Source organism: Dipteris shenzhenensis, unplaced genomic scaffold, assembly GCF_047967505.1.
Source record: "Dipteris shenzhenensis isolate YYH24624 ecotype China unplaced genomic scaffold, Dip_SZ_1.0 scaf0402, whole genome shotgun sequence".
Lineage (NCBI taxonomy): Eukaryota > Viridiplantae > Streptophyta > Polypodiopsida > Gleicheniales > Dipteridaceae > Dipteris > Dipteris shenzhenensis.
This window is the reverse complement of record NW_028239708.1, coordinates 10001-18963: the sequence shown is the minus strand read 5'-3', so window position 1 is coordinate 18963 and position 8963 is coordinate 10001.

The following is an 8963-nucleotide window of genomic DNA, read 5'->3' as shown; positions in this document are numbered from 1 at the left end:
TTGAATCCATATCGTACAGGGAGACATCTCTTTTGCTATTGCAAAAATAAGATTCAATCGGTTTACGCTCTGTTTCGAAATGAAAGTCCCACGTACATTATTGAAATATGATCTGTTGTATAACAACTTCCTCAATGGCAGTCTCACCGACGGAAAGTAGGAATTGGATGCTATATCCCTAACTACATAAGATCGTCCAGTTTCTATGGGTCCTACTAGTGGAACTCCTTCAGATGGTAATAATCCTGATGAAAGCAAAATAGGTACGTCACGACATGGAATATTCGGAATGCCTTTTCGTCTCATTGTCGCTGAAAGGAGAATATTTCTTTCAAGGGCAAGAAGAGCCCACTTCTCCGCAGGATCCAACTCACAGATCTCGTAATTTGATAGATCATTTTGACGAATCCGAAGTAGGTATGACAAAAGATTAGATCCTTCTTCTGGGGTGGGTTCGTGATTAATCCCACCGCTCAATGAATCGTAATTGGAATTTAATTTCGATTCATACTTGGAAATAGTTTTATTTGTCACTAGATATTGAGTCAGTAATTGTTTATTAATCTTAAGGGTGTCGGAGCTTTTCCTACGAAGTATCCACGAATCTAGTTCATTTTTCACAAGGTAATAGAAGATTATATTATTTGTATAATTCAGGAATCTCTTCAGGGAATGTATCAGTAGATCTTTCGTTTACATTTACCTTGTCGAGGGAGAATACATTACCTTTTCCAGATAAAACCCACGCATTGGGTCTATTAAATATCCGGTGATATTGAAACGTTTCCACAAGTGAGGGGAATTGGAACCCGAAACAGCAGATAAATAATGCTTGAGAAATGCAAGAACAAATAATATCGAGAAAACGAGGTAGGATGGGGCATACTTATTCGAAAATCTAAAGACTGACCATCTCGAATGCGACACCTGCGTTTAGTTAGTAATTTCTTCGAAAATAGAGAGATCTATTTTAGATAATACGTTACTGATGGAATCGTTTCTGAATCTTGATCTTAGGCTTAACGATAAACAAGCTCTAGCATTACCTATATCCTCAGCAACTCTTTCCGTAATTCCGGGGAAAGTGTAATTCAAGTCATCACTTACTTTGAGTACTATTTCTGGATATATCTCTCTAATCAGATCATAAAAGTATCTCCACCAGTTAGGGGTGAAAAACCGAGGTATATATTCTCCGAATGGGCTCCATTTCTCGCAGATATTGTCTCTCCAAAAGATCCAAGAGATCTTATATTTGTTTAAATCCTTTGATAACTCATCGAAATTAATGAGATGAGATGGAAGAATAGGTTCTTTTTAGACACGTGTATCTGCAAGCCTCGTATTTTCGTACAGAACCTTCTCTCCAGTTAATCCTGTTGGAGATCTTGATGCTACACTGCTGCATAATGAGAATTTCTTTGACCAATAAAGCGTCTCAGATTCTTCTGATTCCCAAAAATAACCAATGTGTGAATCATTTTGATAGAATTGATTCCCAATAGAATCATTCCTCGAGTTTGATCTCTTCTCAATGGATCCCTCCGAATCGACTTGATCCACTCCCGAATTTTTGAGACGGGGTCGAGATCGCCAATCAGCCGATAGCTTAGAGTTTATCAATGTTCTTTCCAAGTAATTTCCATCGCTACCACATGAAGATAGAGACGAATCTCCCGTTTCGCGAGGAGATAAGTTCAACCCCGTCAGTAGTCCTCTTAGATCCGAAATAGAGTCAAGAAATCTATCTGAATGAGTTAGTGGTGGTATCGCAGATTCATCCAGATCAGATGGAGTCGATTCGGTTGTTGCGAGTATATGATCAATAGTTTCCCTTTCCGTTCGTTGCGAGGAATTGGGTAACAACGAATCAGACACTTGGGATTGAATAGATGAAGTGATATTTTTTGTATCTAAGGATCCTATTTCAAGAGATGGGATGACTTCATCACCGGAGCCCGTATACGAATTCTCTAAGATGTCAGAGTAACTACTGCTGTATCCTCCAACCAACGAATCCCTTCTTCTGATTATTGAGATAAAATCCCTTCCGGCACAGTTCAATACGGGTAAATGCGAGTAATCTATAAAGTTTGGTGTATCTACTTCATCGGAAATGGATCCCGAAATACTCCCAATATTCCTATTCGAACCTTTCCCATAATTCAAATTATCCAGAAACAGATCCCAATCCTGCCTTCCCGTAGCGGAATAAGCACCATTCGGGAGTTTTGTTCCAATACATTCGATACAGGATGATTCAACAAGAAATGGATTAACTGCGGGTTTTAGGAAGATTGAGGAGCCTACCGATTCTTCATCCATTAACAATCCGGACTCGATGAAGAAACTATCTTTTCTACCGAAGATTCTCTTGAGAAAGGATATCTTCTCATCGAGGTTGAGTGAACTCAGAAGGAAATCAAGCAGTGGATAATCTATATTGTTCAATTTATAGACAAGATAATCAATCCCATCTGTCGAAGCTTCTTCACTAATATACTTGGGAATAATGATTCGGTAAATAGATGATATATTGGTAAATTCCTTGGGATACTTGTTGTTCCTCCCAGCCGTACTACGAATAGTGATACCAATATTATTTAGTGCTAATATCGACAGATCATAGATTGATCTACCTAAGTCGGATCTTATTTCTGCGAATACTCTCTTGGAAGGGGAAAAAGACAAGTCTCTGATTGTATCAAGCCACCTGTGCACATTTGACCGAACATCTGGATATTCATCAATTGGGGAAATAATACATTCATGCAACAAACGCTCTATGTTACCCCTCCATTCCAATAATCTCTATTCAATTGCAATTCTTGTTACACCAGTAGATCCCTCGCCCCCCTCCCGGCTACCCAATTGATAGTTGATTCTGGATAGATATTCACTAGCTAATGTACAGAAATAGTCACGCGAAAAGAGCGTGTATACTGAGTAGAGAGATATTAACCTATTTCGTTCATATACCCTAACTAGAGAGTATGTTGAAGATATGTTACCTCCCTCTCCCGATTCATCTGAAAAAGTAGGATTTTCACTTCCATCAGTTCTTTCTACAGGTACATCGAAAAGGATCTCTAAACGGTTTGAAATAATCTTATCAAGATCGAAGTATGCGCCATTTTGCATCTCTGATTCCTCGTCAAGTATTCCACCAAATGATAGATCTCCTCTCGATAGAAAGGCTTTCCTAGGTTCCTCGCTACTACTACCAATTCTTACCTTACTGGAAATCAAATTCGATTTTTTAACTCTTAAAAGAAATCCAGTCAGTCGGTTTCTTGATTCATTTATTAGTTGTGAATAGGCGTGTAGAATAGAAAATTCCCCCTCATTTCCGTGGGAATCTAACCCCAATAATTGGAAGAACCACTTACGATTCTAGGAAGAATCAATACATTTATTGGAATCATTTTCTGCTATTCCCGCTACAGAAGGGGAGAAAGGATCTCCCAACAATAAAGGAGAGTCGAGTGTAAAATGCCGACAATCTCTCTCTACTTTCCATAAATGAGATATTCTTCCGATACCGAAAGACACGGAATTCTTATATCATTCTTCTGCCAAATATGTCTTAATAGGAGTTCCATCGGCGGTGGGACCCATACCTAGTTCATGTATAGATGATTCTGTTGAAAAGCCGTGACTCACCGCCTCTGGAGAATCATCAGTGGATATTGCTCTTTCCTCCGGAGAGTAACTGCCTACAAAGCCATTTCCAGATCTTTTCATTGAATCATATTCTGGATTTCTCTCCTCACTTCAACTAGATAAACAAGTATCTTCGATAGGTATCTCCTTCCCAACCTTCTGATTTCTGGAATCAGACTCATCCCTTGAGTTGCTATGAAAAGCCTCCAATTCTCTAGATGTCTCTATTTGTGAGGAGACATACTTCGAGAAACCACAGGAAATTTCTAGTAATATACTTGGTACCTCAGTGAGTAATTGATTATCCGATAGATAATCAAGTTCGATAAATCTCTTTTCTAAGAGAGATCTCGTTAGATTCAATTCGCGCTCATCCTTATTCCATGGAGAAGGACTTTGGTGACAGGAATGCCACATATAAAAATCGGCGTAATCCCGGAATAGTGTCCAACTCCCCTCGTCAATGGAATTTAACCAATCTCTTATATCGCTATAGGATAGGGATACACCATCACGAGATGACATTGTATTCTTATGGGGTGGAAATAGAGACAAATTGGAGAGACCCTTCCGCTCGGAATAGAACGGTGATTCATCTCCCTGCCGATCTACTGAATCCCTGGATTCGAGTAACATTTTGTCCCAAAAGTCCGATATTACGGGAATGAAGGAATCGCTTCTTAATGTTGCTGTTTGTAGCCAATTAACCCTTTGCTTGTCATGGATTTTCCGGAGAAGTAACGAATCAGAATCATTTTAGTAACAGTCATCCTTACGAAGTATCACATTTATATAGAATTCAAAAAACTCATTTGAATCTTCTAGATTCTTATCCCCCAGTGATTTTTCAATCCTCTCAGTCACATCTCTGGATATATTCTTGATGGGGAGTGGATCCCTCATCAGCCGGACCCTCCATCCATCTGAAACCGAAGGATCCATCGCACTATATATGGGAACTTGCGGTTCTTCCCTCGTCGAAGTTGTGGAAATATTTCCGTTTGAATCCGAATAGTAAGAATTACGTGTCTTTCCCTTTCTATCCTTTTCAGCAGGTGAGCATCTTATTGATAGAGAAAGAGGATAGAAGGATTCAACAGAATTTGTTGCTGGTTTTTTTACTACTCCACCAGTTCTATTAATTAGTTTCGCTAGATCTATAGAACCTCCTTCGATCAAATTTCTCTCACCTGAACGATGCATAGGAATTGGTATTGTTAGTAACATCAGGATTCCCGGAGTCACGCTATTACCCCGCTTCATTGAATCGCGCAGATTCCGTAAAAAGATTGAACTCAGAATTCATAAGTCAAATAATTTGATGGAGGGTTCATAACTGGAGAATAGACCAATTAGAAATTCCCCTAGATCTTGATTTTTCAATGATTCAAATGAGTAGTGGAATCCATCGGTTTCTGCTAACTTCGGAACTTCAGAGAATAAATCTGGACTTCTTACTTTTTCTTCTCCCACTTCTCTTACCTCATGATCTCTCTTCACTTTATCTATATGTGGTAGATACTACCCACCTCTCACATTCCATTATATAGATAATATCGAAAGATTCAAGGCCCAATGGAGTGAGTACTTTCGATGTGGTGATTTGTGGGTGTATTCGTACCTACCTGAAGCTGTCTCGGGAATCTCGAATTGTTGAAGAAACCTATCTATGTCTTATCTATCTCCTCATCAACTTATTTTATTCCGAGTGATAAAGACGAGTTCTCCAACCTGATGGGCGAACGACGGGGATTGAACCCGCGCGTGATGGATCCACAATCCATTGCCTTGATCCACTTGGCTACGTCCGCCCCCTACTTTCCCTATTCAGCTTTCTTAACTGGGAGAGAACAAGATCTACTAGGGTCATTCATTCGATGCGCGTACGTATTATTCGTCTATATATTAATACAAGAAAAAATATGTTAGGTGAAAAATGTATTCTCAATCTATTCCAGTGGGTACGGGACTACAAGCGTTCCGCTAATCAGAATGAGAATATCTTTGATTCCCATTCTCTGTAATCCTAGAAGGGTGTTTCAAAGATTCCCCAGAATCCAAGATTGGAAACTGATAATTGTAAGATTATGGCGAGATATTACTATTATTTCTATTCATTCCATCGGACGAATCTCCATTAAATACCAAACCTTATGCGAGGTTTGGTATTTAGTGATGCTGCACGACCAGACAGGTATTATCCGTTTACAGAAGGAGCTTCAACAGAAGCTAAGTCTAGAGGGAAATTATGAGCGTTACGTTCATGCATAACTTCCATACCTAGGTTAGCACGGTTGATGATATCAGCCCAGGTGTTAATAACACGACCTTGGCTATCAACCACGGATTGGTTGAAGTTAAAACCATTCAAGTTGAATGCCATGGTGCTGATACCCAAGGCAGTAAACCAGATGCCTACTACGGGCCAAGCGGCTAAGAAGAAGTGCAGAGAGCGAGAATTGTTAAAGCTGGCATATTGGAAGATCAAACGGCCAAAATAACCGTGAGCAGCTACGATGTTGTAGGTCTCTTCCTCTTGACCGAACTTGTAACCTGCATTAGCAGACTCATTCTCAGTAGTTTCTCTGATCAAACTAGAAGTTACCAAAGAACCATGCATAGCACTGAATAGAGAGCCGCCGAATACGCCAGCTACACCCAACATGTGGAAGGGATGCATAAGGATGTTGTGCTCAGCCTGGAAAACGATCATGAAGTTGAAAGTACCAGAAATTCCTAGGGGCATACCGTCAGAGAAACTTCCTTGACCGATTGGGTAGATCAGGAACACAGCGGTAGCAGCTGCAACGGGAGCTGAGTACGCAACAGCAATCCAAGGACGCATGCCTAAACGGAAACTAAGTTCCCACTCACGACCCATGTAGCAAGCTACACCAAGTAGGAAGTGAAGAACGATCAGTTCGTAAGGACCACCATTGTATAGCCATTCATCAACGGAAGCTGCTTCCCAGATTGGGTAGAAGTGTAAACCGATAGCTGCAGAAGTAGGAATGATAGCACCGGAGATAATGTTGTTTCCGTATAGCAAAGAACCGGAGACAGGCTCACGAATACCATCGATATCTACAGGGGGAGCTGCGATGAAAGCAATGATGAATACAGAGGTTGCGGTTAATAAGGTGGGAATCATTAAGACACCGAACCATCCGATGTAAAGACGGTTTTCAGTGCTGGTGATCCAGTCGCAGAAGCGACCCCATAGGCTTGCGCTTTCGCGTCTTTCTAAAGTTGCGGTCGTGGTAATTTTTGGTTTTCGAAACGATTGGTGATTACCCAAGCTGATGAGCCTGTTGATCCATAGTATATCACAGAATCCCACCTGTGTCAACTAATCTAATATTGATTGAATATCCGAAGAAACGGGAAGACTTCCCTTTGTTTTCGCACGATACTTCTTCAAACCTTGACTCTCTTTTCAGACGCATTTCCCTTTTATTATCATAAACCACGGGAAAGTCAACGTTAGTTCGGCTCCTCGAGTACATCATGGGAGATGCCAGCTTTGCCTTAGATGTACTACGACTCAATCATCGATTCGAGGTGAGGGACATACAGGATAAATATCTGCTGGCGTTGCCTGACATCCCCCCCCCCCCCCGAGGTGAGTAGTCCGCCCCAGGCGGAGATAGTTGAGAATGGTGGGAGTCGCGGGGATGCGGGCAGTGCCAATCATGTCGATCATGTCGATTGTGTCGATTGTGTCGATCATTCTAGTCATGTCGATCATGTCGATCATGTTGATTGCGTCGATTGCGTCGATCACTTTGGTCATGTCGATCATGTTGATCATGTCGATGATGTTATGGACTTTACGATTCGACACTAGTCTTTCTCTTTTTCATGAGGTACTATACCAGTGACAAAATTTCCCCTATGACTTGGATATTCTTTCTCCCATTATTTAATTTCTGCTTATCCATATGCTTCTGGCGTATCTTGATTCCTAATACCCTGCGCTCCGGAGTAGAAGGTTTCAATCCACCAATAAGAGGTTGTGGATTGAAACGAACCCGGAACTAACGGAAATGGGCAAAAGCCTTATTAGCTTCTGCCACCTTGTGAGTCTCCTCCTTCTTCCGTACAGCACTACCAGAATTTCTGGCAGCATCCATTAATTCATCACTTGATCTTAAAGCCATACTTCGACCTGAACGTTTTCGACACGCGATCAATAACCATCGGATAGCCAAAGCTCTTCCTTCTGCAGGTACTACTTCAACGGGGACTCGATAAGTCGATCCACCTACACGTTTGGATTCTGTTACTATATCGGGAGTTACCCTACGTATTGCTTGTCGCGGGACAGACAGTGGATTCTTATTCGTCTTTTCCTTAATCCGCTTCATAGCCTGATAGAGAATCTGATAAGCCAATGATTTCTTGCCATCTTTAAGAATACGATCAACCAACATGTTTACTAATCGATTACGATAAATCGGATCCGATTCTATATTTTTCTTTTTGTTCGCTACATTGCTCCGGTGTAACATGAGTTTACAGATATGTCGGATTCCGATTCTATCTCGACTGTATCTTAGAATCTTATTTGGGCTTTTTCACTCCATATTGTAGGGTGGATCCGCCGGTTAGTCGAGGATCTCCCCCCAAACTGCACGTGCGACTTTCATCGAATGCAGCTTTCCATATGATTGAATAGAAAGTCTTGAAGTAAGTTCGGGTTACTTCAATGAATCATATTTACTCATTAGGCATTGAGTATCCGTTTCCTCTTCATCATCCCACGAATAGGAGAAGGGAAATCCCGTATTTCATTTATCTCACCAAGAATGTCCGTGGGTTTATTGATCCAATTACCAAATGTTCACAAAACCTCCACTGAATCTCCATAATCGTAGTCCGAACTCGTTCTGAGAGAGAGAAGACATTCGAAGATTTTCCAAATAAATGGGAGTCCGGGTAAGACTCAACTTACTGGAATGCAATACCCTGGACACCGAGTTGTTTCACACGAATAAGATAATAATCAATCTCCGTAATAGCAGGCTTCGGTCCCCTGGCAACATTCCCACTATCGGGTCGGCTATGCATTTGACATATCAGAACAACCGATACGGAATCATTGCGATGATACAAGTTACGACAATGTTCTGCAACGCACTGGAACGCCCCTTCTTACGATCCTTTACTCCTACAGCATCTAAAGTTCCTCTAACGATATGATATCTTACACCAGGTAGGTCCTTCACCCTCCCGCCTCTCACAAGGACCACGGAATGTTCTTGCAAATTATGGCCAATACCTGGTATGTAAGCCGTTAT